Raw genomic sequence first — 11991 nt, forward strand, 5'->3', positions numbered from 1 at the left:
GAAGGGCGTTTGATTCGGGTCATAGCGGCGGTGAACGAAATGAATGGATTTGATCTGTTGTTGGGAAATGACGCGTTATCGCAGTTGGGATGCTTTTCGGTTCAATACAATGAAGCCGGGGTGGGGTCCTTCTCGACAAAGCCCACAACTAGCGAAGAGAGTTTAAGGGGAAAGGAGGGCTACATTGTGAATTATGAAAATCTAAGCATTCCAGCGTTCTCCATGATGCACGTCGACGTAGTCGTTCCACAGTTGGGCGGGAAAAATCCAGGCCATATGGTAGAACCATCTCCGAAAGTTATGGCGGATAAAGGAGTTTCGATTGGACGGCTCTTACTAACATCGCGTGTTACTGGTGGGACGCATCGTTTTCCCTTGACTAATTTCTCTTCGTCTACCCAATTCATTCCAGCGGGAATAGTCGTCGGAAAAATTCTGTCTGTTGATCAAGTGCTGGATGAAAATCCTGAAAGTGGTCCCACTGCTGTCCCCAACGAACCGTCGTTACCATTCGCGAGTCGAGTCAATAAAAATCTGGGAGATGAAGATCGGGAAAGGACGGTTGCGTTGCTGAATCGATATTTGTGTTGTTTCGCCGTATCACCAAATGAGTTGGGTCGTTCGAACGTAATTAAACACGTGATTGATACTGGGAACCATTTGCCCGTCCATCAGGCCCCTTATGCTAGTGCGTGGCGCGAGAGCGAGTTGATTAACGATCAGACTCAGACTATGATACGGGATAATGTTATCGTCCCCTCCAATAGTGCGTGGGCTGCACCAGTCGTATTGGTCAAAAAGAAAGATGGGGAATGGCGTTTCTGCGTCGACTATCGTCGGTTGAATGCGGTAACAACGAAAGACGTGTATCCCCTCCCAAGAATTGAAGATGCTCTTAGCCGAATGGAAGGTTCGCGCTATTTCTCCATCCTAGACATGCAGGCGGGGTACTGGCAGGTTGAGGTCGACGAGCAGGATCGGGCTAAAACCGCATTCATCACCGCGGATGGGCTGGTCGAGTTCAAAGTGATGCCGTTCGGGTTAACAAATGCGCCGGCAACGTTCCAACGAATGATGGATGTCGTCTTAGCTGGTCTCAAATGGAACTCATGTCTTGTCTATTTAGACGACATTGTCGTCTTCGCACCCACCGTATCTCAACATCTAGAGCGTCTGGAATCGGTCCTCCAACGTATTGAACGGGCGGGGTTGAAATTGAAGTTGTCAAAGTGTTCATTCCTAGAGCAATCTCTTAAAGTCTTGGGCTTTATTGTTAGTGGCGAAGGGATCTCTGCAGATCCTGAAAAGATCTCCGCCATGCGTGATTTCCCTGTTCCGCGGAATGTAAAAGAAGTACAAAGTTTCCTTGGTCTTTGTTCTTATTACCGGAGATTTGTTCCTAATTTCGCTGTCGTGGCCCGACCTCTATCGAATATGACCAAGAAGAACCAACGTTTCTCCTGGGGGGAAGAGCACCAGCGTAGCTTTGAGGCTATGAAAACCATCCTGATTTCCCCTCCAATCTTGGCCCACCCACGGTACGATTTACCGATGGAAATCCATTGCGATGCCAGTAATTATGGGGTGGGGGCCGTCCTTGTACAAAAATACGGAGATGAAGAACACGTCATTGCGTATGCGAGCCGTCTTTTGAGCAACCCGGAAATTAATTATTCAGTATCCGAGAAAGAGTGTCTCGCCCTCGTCTGGTCCGTTCGTAAATTTCGATCCTACATCTGGGGGCTAAAAATAAGAGTGGTGACGGATCATCATTCTCTCTGCTGGCTATTGAAGAAACGGGATTTGTCTGGGAGGCTTGCGCGGTGGAGCCTTCAGCTCCAAGACCTCGACATTGAAATAGTGCACCGTAGCGGGCGCCTTCACTCTGATGCCGACGGGTTGTCACGGGCCCCAACGGGTTGTCCCGAGGAAGAAGAGGAGATTCCCCTCCTGAATGTCACTGTAGTCCCGGGTGCGATGGATATCGGGTCGGAGCAACGGAAATCTTCGTGGTGGGAAGGCATCTTAAGAGGGATGAAAGACACAGCGCCCACTCTTCGGATTAAAAAATTGATTCAACCCTATGAGCTGAGGGGGGATGTCCTTTATCGTCAACGAATTCGTGATGGGGTGGTATCTTATCAACTCTGTCTCCCCAAAAGCCTCGTCGAACAAGTACTTTTAGCCTGCCATAGCGACATCACCGCTGGACACCTGGGAGTGACGCGCACGACGTATAAAATTCAACAGCGATATTACTGGCCGGGAATGCGACGTCAAATTACTCGTTTTGTACTCTCATGTGTCGATTGCCAAACGAAAAAACGGGCTCGGGAAGCGTCTGCTGGTCTTATGCGTCCGATACGCGTTAATCAGCCGTTTGAAAAAGTGGGGATTGACTTGATAGGCCCTTTCCCTCTCACTAGCGCTGGGAATCGACACGCCATTGTGGCTGTTGATTATTTAACGAAATGGGTAATTTGTAAAGCTGTTCCTTCAGCGTCGTCCAAAGAAGTCGTCGATTTCTTTGTACGGAATATAGTCCTCCAACATGGGGCGCCTGTGTTCCTAATCTCCGATCGCGGAAAGTGTTTGACGGCTAACTTCTCTGAGGAGCTTTTTAAAGCCTTGCAGACTAATCACTTGGTTACGGCTGCGTATCATCCTCAGTGTAATGGGTTGGTCGAGCGGTACAACCATACCTTTGCGGAAATGCTCTCTATGTACGTAAATTCACTCCATAATGATTGGGATGGTTTCATTGATTTCGTCACTTTCGCCTATAATACGAGTCGCCAGGAGTCGACTGGGTTTAGCCCATTCTTTCTCTTATATGGGCGGGAGGCCGTACTGCCGATTGATGTTGCGTTGGGAAATAATCCAGAAAAAAATTTAGATGTTGGTGACTTAAGTGACTATGCCCGTACGCTGGCGACGAACCTCTCCGCTATTCGTGAAAAGGTGAAGAAAAGAATGGCGATTGTTCAGTCAAGACAGAAGAAACGGTATGATCGCCGCCGCCGGCAAGTGAAATTTACTGTAGGCGATCCGGTGCTTGTTTATCGCCCCATTCGAAAAAAAGGACGTACGACGAAGTTTCTACATCGTTATTTTGGTCCCTACCGTATAGTACGCCGGGTAAGCGACCTCAACTATATCGTGGAACCACTATATGGGAAAAAGAAGAATCAAGATTGTGTTCATGTGTCTCATCTGAAGCCGTTTAGGCATAGTGCGCCGAGTGGAAAAGTGAGTGTTAAATCACCTGTAGTCAAGACACCCGTTTCAATTATTAAGAAAAAGCAAACATCGGAAAATCAAGTGAAAGAAAAGACGCCTAAAGTGGTGCGGTGGTGTGATCAGCAATCTCGAGCTGAGAATCAAGAGCAGCATTATGAAAAAGACGCTTCATCAACAATTGGGTTAAGAGACGAAAAAAGTGGGCGGTCATGTTCTCCGCTCTCGGCGAAGATTGAAGTCCCCGACTCGACTTGATTTGTAGTTTAATTTTGTTGTGTGGCCAATGTTTAGAACTTATTGTGTTAATTGTGTTTGTTTGGCTTGTTGGAATGATTTGATTTTGTTGTGTCGTGGAGAGGTTGGACCGCCATGACAGGGGTCTTCGTTATGAGGATCCGGTTAGCGCGCGAGAGATGGTTGGAAGATTGTTCCTTACAGTATTTACTACAGTATTACTGGTAAGATGGTTCCTTCCAGGTGTGTGCGGAAGCTTCCGAGATGGATGTGTTTTCTTGTGTGTGTTGAATTAGATGTGCACTTAGTTTCAGTTCGTTTATAGTACTTAGGTAGTTGGGTTAAAAAAAAAAAAAAAAAAAAAATGGGGAACTAAGACCTTTTTGATTTTCAGTTGCATTTTGTCGTCTTATGATCGGGGCGATCATTTCTCGTAGGAGGGAGAAATGTCACGTTTCGTCTGTTCATTTCTGTTTATTAATGCTTTTGTTTTATAGATGAGCGCTAGATGGCTTCGTGTCGCCTAGCGTTTCTGCATTTAATCCAGATTCTTTTTCAGTGTTCGTCTGGAGATCACACAGAGTGGATGTTAATGTTTCCTCGTTACTTGTGATTCAATCTTTTGCTTGTATGTGAGTGAATGTGTTAGTTCCACTAGGGCACCATTGGTTTAGGTTAGTGTAGTGTTAGTTAATTAGAATAGATAACCAATGGTGAAAGTCACCGTCTTGTTCTGTGCGTCGTTGGCCAGCATTACGGTGCTTTTTACAAGTGGTTTTCATCATCGAGTGTACTGAACTAGTTTACCCGTAACAATAGTATTGAATAAGAATAAAAAAGCGAGACGAAAAACACAACAACTTAAACGATAATCTGGGAATGAAATCCCAAACCGAATGCTGACCTATTGAAGCTAAGAGGATCATTGAAGGAATTATCACCAAGTCTGTTGAAGTTGTCCATCATGACTACTGCTGGCGATGACTCAGGCAACGGAAGGTCAAATTTGGCTTCGATTTCCCTTAAACTAGGCGGAATGATGACCTCAGCGTGAGTTTCCGAGTATTCTTCCTCTGCATAAATATTGGCAGTGGTGCCCAAAAGAAGAATAATCAATCCGCACACGAACAGTACCTAACGCACGGAGAATTCTTTAGTTATTGCGAGTGACAAAATTCTTCGAAGACCCACTTTGGCAATCCAGCGTTCACCAGAAGTCGATGGGACAACTTGCAGATAAATCCACGCAGGCGCAACACAACAAACTGCCGTTCCTGAAGTGGCACCCACCAGACCTAAAACGAACTCGACATTCGGAATGCAGATACCAACAGACACCAATCGACATTTATATTTTCTTTTTCATCTTATTGTACTAGATTTCAATAAACTTTACCTATTATTAAGGTTGCCGTGACGATTATGAATGTCAGGATTTTGAAACGGAAATCCGACAGTGAGCCGGTTGTTCCTCCTGACATTCCGCCACTAGTTTCAGACGTCTGAAGGGATTCCTCAACTTAAAAAACAAACAAAAGCAAACACTTTGGCATAACGATTACATCATCAACGAATTAACGCTTTACCTTTCCATACACTAATGAATGAAAGCTTGTCCTGCAGGGCAAAACACACGACGGAAAGCTCAAGATAATCGATAGCAGGAATCCCACTTTCATAAGGTCAGTTACAAAAGACGGCGCAAAACTTATGGGGATATTGCCTAGTCGAGACAAAATATGACCCAATGAAATTCGTCAGATTTTCCTAGGCAAGAAGCTTACAATATGTTGACTTGCCAGTAAAATGCGTATCCGCAAAGGCTAGGTAGCCAGCTATTCCTACCCCCATGTACATAAAAGTGCACAAATCAATGGCTGTCGATATTACTCGATCCATTGCTTTTAGGGAAGGTTCTGGTATACTTCGAACACCTGCCTATGCATTTAAAAAGCTGATCATTAAATCTAGCATTCTCCTTGTCAATTTAAATATTTCCACTCACGTTTGGCATCATAAAGCCATGGAAAATATCGGTACGCATTGTAGTACACCCCCCATTTTCCATACTTCAATATTTGAAGACATTCCTTCGGTTAGGCCCTGGACACCAGCCTCAAAGAAGGACTGAAAAAGAAAAAAAAATCTGTCATAACTGCACTGTTATTTTGGTAGCATACTTCATGTAGAAGGATGCATAAAACATAATTAAGGGCAGGGAATCATGTACATGCTTTCAAAACCAATAACATGTACTACATAGCCACAGAAACTGTTGACACTACATCCAATGTTTCAATATCTCTCAAGAGGCACATAGGTATATGATGAACATGCCATTTCCTGTGTATGATTAAGTTATATATTTTAGAACCTTATGGAAATAATATCACTGGCATCCAGTAGAGAGCTTACCTGCCATAAGAATAAGTATTCGTGCTGACTGCAAGGAGTAATTTACACCTATTTTGATTAATATTTCTGGACCGAGATCGCCAAGTACAACCAGATAGGCAATGCAGCAGCCCAGATAATGGCTATTTCCTCATTTCGCCCTTAGCTTTTTATATGTTACGGAAATGCTTAAATATTCGGCAGAGATAGGAGTTTCGGTTTGACAGTTTTTATTTTAATTAATGAAAAAATAGCCAAAAAGGTTGCGCTAAGCACTCTACTGACATACTAGTATCCTCCAGACCTGCCCCGATGGAGATCATATTGCTGTACTATATGATCCCCATCTCGCATCAGCTGATAGCTCTTACATCTCTATTCAGTTCTGCATTGGAATGGGGGCCAATGATTGGTGGACCAATCATTGTGGGTGCCATCATCATCATACCAACGCTTGACGTTTCGAGTTGTAATTGCTTACAGACTCTTGGTACTAGTTCCCAACATTGGGAGGGTACCATACCCAGTCATTGTTCAAGTGCCGCTACGTTAAAGATGTTCACGCAACTATTATATACCGTGAATGACGACCCCAAACCATGTTGATAACGCTAGCGGGCATTTTCCGTCTTAAACTAATTCTCATTTAAATTCAGTGAAACTATTGCACAATGTAATAAATGAACTGTATTCAGAAAATAGTGATAAACAACATCCAAGGTAATTATAAACAAAACACTTGAGTAAATGTTTAAAATTTTCAATTATTATGTAGCACTCACGAATTAGGGCGTGGCATCACGCACCGTTAATGACATGCAAGAATACTCCATATCACCTTGCGGCCGATTTTGGCACTAGTGCATTCATGCATTGGCTTGGTGCTATTCTAGTTGTGAAGGGAAAGTGAGTTAAAGCTAATGTAGGTTTGTCATTATTTATTTTTTGCATTCATATTCAAACGTATAAGTAGCCCTGCATGCAGCTCATCGCGTCTGTTGGGCCATAATACTTTAACAATCACGGTTTCTAAATTTCCGCTTTGGAAAACAATGACCTTATGCCACATTCCCAGGACTTATCAAGTCTAGTTGATAATGGTTGTTCGTAATTACAATCCATTCAGTTGTCACCATGAATATTCCACAAAGGATTTTTTGAACGTTAGTTACCTTTTGGGTTATGCGTTAAAGATTGAGTCTACATGTTCAGGTATAATACATATGCATATGCATGCAAGTATATACATAAAATAAATATGCAAACGTTGAATAATCAAAGAAGTTTGATGTTTCACGCTAGCGCTGTAGCGTACTGGCGCGCTAGTAATGGTTTCGATTCGCACACACATTTATTTCATATTTTAGATTACTCCAAAAGTATAAACTCTACGTAAAGACAAATTCCATTTTCATGTTCCTTGAGTAATTTTTAATCAGAATCATCTATAGTTATCTAGATTCAATGCTATTATTTTTTAATAGGAAAAAATTTTAAGCCCGACAATATAAGCGCGGGCTTATTTTTTAACCCAACTTTACCGTTTTTTCGTTTTATTAAAAAACTTTGAGTCCCACGAGAACACAATCCTCACAATCGTGATCTCCGTTCAATTCTGCATCGAAACCATGTATTTAAAGCGAAATCTAACATTTTGTCAAAATTGCTAAGAGAGAAGGCAATAGCCTTCTCACTTTTGTCAAAATCGGAAAAAATCGAAATCTCTCGGAATGCGATAAAAATCCCACAGTATAACCCTATTTTAACGCGGATTCAGAAAAAACCATTTGTTTTATTTTCAAGTAAGCCGTTTTTGAAATAATCGACAATAATATAAATAATGTATAATGTATATGTATATAAATGACAATTTCTATTTATACAATACTTTTTACTGCAACCTTTATATTTCGTTCACGTCTGGAAATGAGACGACCGAAACAAGGAGCCGAGGGCGTAAATGTCCCAAAGACTGTTCAAGAAAGTCACACACAAAAGGTAAACACTTGACAAACAATATTAATAATATAAGAAATGCGTTCATACGAAATCCAACCAAATTCCCTTAACGCAAACTTACAACACGAGAATAACCTTACATAAATCCAGAACAAAACCACACAAGAAATGTGAAGAGCACTTGTCAAGTATAACCGTTCACGATCAAGCTACGCGAAAAAGAGAGGGATTGCCAGCTTGGACAGCTGACACTTCCGGCAAGCGCCATCTGGCGTTCATTACAACAACATTTAGAAAAGTATATAGATAATAATAGGATGCCATCTGGCGCTGGAAATCAAGACTACTGTTTTTCTAACTTATCAATAATAACAACATGAGCATTACAAGAAGAGGAAACACGTCACCTAGTGCTGAACTTTAGAACTACTTATTTCTATTTGGGACTAATCGTTACACGCCATCTCCTCCTCCCCCGGAGGTTTGAGATGTCGAAGCAATTGTATTTCTTTGAGTAGTGCTTAAGTCTAACTTAATTGGCCATAATGAAAAGAAAAATTGGAAAATCTTAATCGTTATCCCACACAAAAAACAAAACAAAAAAACAAGCAAAAAAAAAACAAAACAAAAATCAGTACGATTGACACGAAACACCATTATTTTAAAGTACTATTCTGGTGTCATTTCTGTCAACAAGGTAAATAGGTTTCTTGTACATGTTTTCTGAAAACGTAATTGTGTTAATTATTTTTTTTTTGTCTTTTAGTTCATTAAAGGGACATACTATGTCTGAACAAAGTAGATGTGAAGATACTAAGAGGAACGAGGAGTTAGGCAAGAAATGATTTGGCTAATATTCTATGAAAAAAGGCATGGTGTTTAGTAGGAAATCCATTTTAAAAAGATGGCAATGTCTTAACGATACAGCAACAGCGCCAAAGAATCTCTCATTTGCATCAGAACGTGGATCGCTACACTTTCAGTTGATCGTATTTGTTTCTGCTATACATCACCCATTTGGATTGAAGGACTCAGCGTCCAACCCGCTGGCAAGGTGTTTTTCACTTCTTTTAACACTAACTCTACTTGCTTAGGCGGAAAAAGCGCAGCTGGTAGCCTTTCTGTCGCCATTGTCGCTAGTCCAACGGCGAAATTGGTCACCGATTCGTCTATCCAAGCGAGGGATTTCTGAACGTGTCGAAAGACATTATCGATTTTCTCGGTGGCTGACGCTTGCCGCTCCATCTCTTGCTGAAAACTTCCAACTTGTTGGCTGACCTTCCATGCTTCGGCTTCGACGTGGTTAAAGGCGACCCGTAACTCTCCGATGGCTTTTGCTGCAGCCTGAGTTTCCCACAAGGTTTCATTAATTAGAGATGCGTGAACCTCCATGGCGTGCACAATTGACGTGGTTTCTGTGGATAATTTGTTTATTCTCTCGTTCACATGTTCTAGGTCTTCCTGCGTGGCTACTCCAAACAGCCAGTTTAGGATCTTTCCTCCGCCATCAGCTATTGCTCTCTTCCTTCTTGGATCCTTTATTCCAACGACCTCCTTCAACTCATTAAGTCGTAGATGGCTTTCACGCAGTTTTGCTATTTCTACCTGTGTGCGAACATTCAGCTGCCGCCGAAAACGTTCTTTGAATTTGTCTTCCAAGGCGTCGTTCCGGTAAATCAATGTACCCATTCGCACTTCTAATATAAACTGTAATTGTTTAATGACTTTTTCTAGAGTGTCGAAGGTGAAGTCGGAGACAACTATCCATTCTGAGTCTGAGAAGGCTACATCTTTTTCGGGTTTGAAGATTACTCCTTGGTAGGCCACGATCTCTTTTGCCGATATTTTCAACGGTGCGTTTAGTGTCAAAAACAAAAGGAAAAATGGTAGTGCTAGTATGAATTGCTTCCTCGGTATCCTTCCTCGAGCTGATCGTGTTAAACCAGTCCCATCCGGGGTTGCTGTTGGTATTCCTGGTTCCGGTACCGTCTCCTCTGCAGGCGGGGTCCCCACGCATGCATCACTTTCCTGATTCCGTTGACCATCGTCAGTTTCCGGGGTCGCTGACCCTTCTGGGGCGGCAGTTGGCGACGCCTCGTGTAAGTTAGATTGTGACGTTTCCGGGGATACATCCTTGCTGTCCGGCTTGGGGAGCGGTGGCGGAGTTCCAACGACATCAATGAATGATTTCATACGCTCGACATGTACTATCTCTGTTTTGGGCGAGCGGCCTAGGCGTATTTCGTAGTTGCTTGGAGTGGTCTGGCGTACCACTTTATATGGACCATACCATCGATGCAAAAGTTTTTCCGACCTTCCTACCTTTCGAATAGGTTTGTACACCAGAACTTCGTCTCCAGGCAGGTAAGTGGGTGCTTCTCTCCTTCTTTTGTCATATTGTTCCTTTTGGTCACGATGTATAAGGGCTGCGCGCTCCTGCACTAACAATCGTGCCTGTTGGAGACGTTCGATTGCCCATTCGGTCGGATCCCTGTCCTTTGGCGACGCAGGGTTGGGATCCGCGCCCACCATAGCGTCGATGGGGAGAACGGCTTCTCTCCCATACACCAAGTAAAATGGCGTCTTTCCGGTGGTCTCTTGACGGCTGGTATTGTACGCGAACGTCACGTAGGGTAGTGACTCATCCCAGTCCCGATTATCTGAGCTGACATACATTGAAAGCATGTCAGACAGCGTGTGATTCAGCCGTTCCACCAAGCCGTTCGCTTGCGGACGATAGGCCGTTGTCATACGGTGGTTAGTCTCCATGGCCTTCACCACATGTTGGGTGAGTTCTGCGATGAAACAGCGGCCTCTATCCGTAGTTAGCTGGCGCGGGGCGCCATGACGTAACAACACACTTTTTACCAGGAAATCGGCCACTTCTTTGGCGTCGGCACTCGAATCGGATCTATTCCCAATCTTTCAAACGGACGTTCTATTTTATTACTTCCATGTACCCGGCTGGCCGCTGGTACACTGACTTACGTGATTGGCATTCTCGACAACTGCGAACGAATCTACTAACGTCTTCGTCCATTTTCCACCAATAGTAACGAGCTCGCACTTTCGCTAGAGTGCGTCTCAATCCGAGGTGTCCACCCGTGATGTCATGATGGCAAGCGCGCATAACCTCTTCTATGAATGTTTGGGGTACACACAGTTTTAGGAGTCGTCCATCATCGAGGATCTTCTCGCGGAATAACAGGCCATCTTGAATCCGATACTGCCCTCGGAGTTTTCCTCGTTTGATTGCAGCAAACACTTGATCCCATTCCTCTTGCTGGGCGCGTTGTAATTTCTCTTTATTGTCATGATCGATACTTAAGGCTGCCACTATGCAGGTTAGTGACACATCTGTTTCTGTGACAATGTTGACTGGATAACGCGATAACGTGTCCGCATCCGTATGCAGTCTACCGTTACGGTGTACAATCCTTAGTAAAAATTCTTGTAATTGCAGGCTCCAACGAGCCAAACGTCCGGCCAGATCCTTTTTACTTAACAGCCAACAAAGCGCGTGATGGTCAGTCACAACCACGGTCTCAATTCCCCAAATGTAGCTTCTAAATTTCTTCACCGCCCAGACCATCGCGAGGCATTCTTTTTCCGTGATGGAATAATTGTTCTCGCCTTTTGTCAAGAGGCGACTCGCGTAGGCGAGGGGTCTCTCCACGTTGTCGATGCGTTGTAACAACACCGCTCCAAGACCGTAATCGCACGCGTCAGGATGGATCTCGAAAGGTTTGGAAAAATCAGGATAGGCTAACGTAGCGGCTCTGATCAGCGCTTGTTTTAATAAATTGAAGCTTTCTTCTTGAGGTTCTTGCCATACAAAGCATGCCCCTTTTTTAAACATGTCTGTTAGGGGTTTAGCAGTATGCGCAAACTGCGCAATGAATCGCCTGTAGTACGAACAGAGTCCGATAAAGCTCCTAACACATTTTAGTCGGTCAGCGGGTTTATGAAAGGAACACGGAGACGGAAATTTTTCAATTGCCTTTAGTTTTTCTGGGTCTGGGCGTATGCCTTCCCCGCTGATTACGTGCCCTAAGGCTTTTACTTCCCGGGCTGCAAATTGGCACTTTACTAGTTTGATCTTTAATCCAGCTTTGTGTAAGGCACTCAGTACCTGCCGGAGTCGTATTAGATGTTCCCTGGTAT

Source organism: Daphnia carinata, unplaced genomic scaffold, assembly GCF_022539665.2.
Source record: "Daphnia carinata strain CSIRO-1 unplaced genomic scaffold, CSIRO_AGI_Dcar_HiC_V3 NW_026453038.1, whole genome shotgun sequence".
NCBI classification, from domain to species: Eukaryota; Metazoa; Arthropoda; class Branchiopoda; order Diplostraca; family Daphniidae; genus Daphnia; species Daphnia carinata.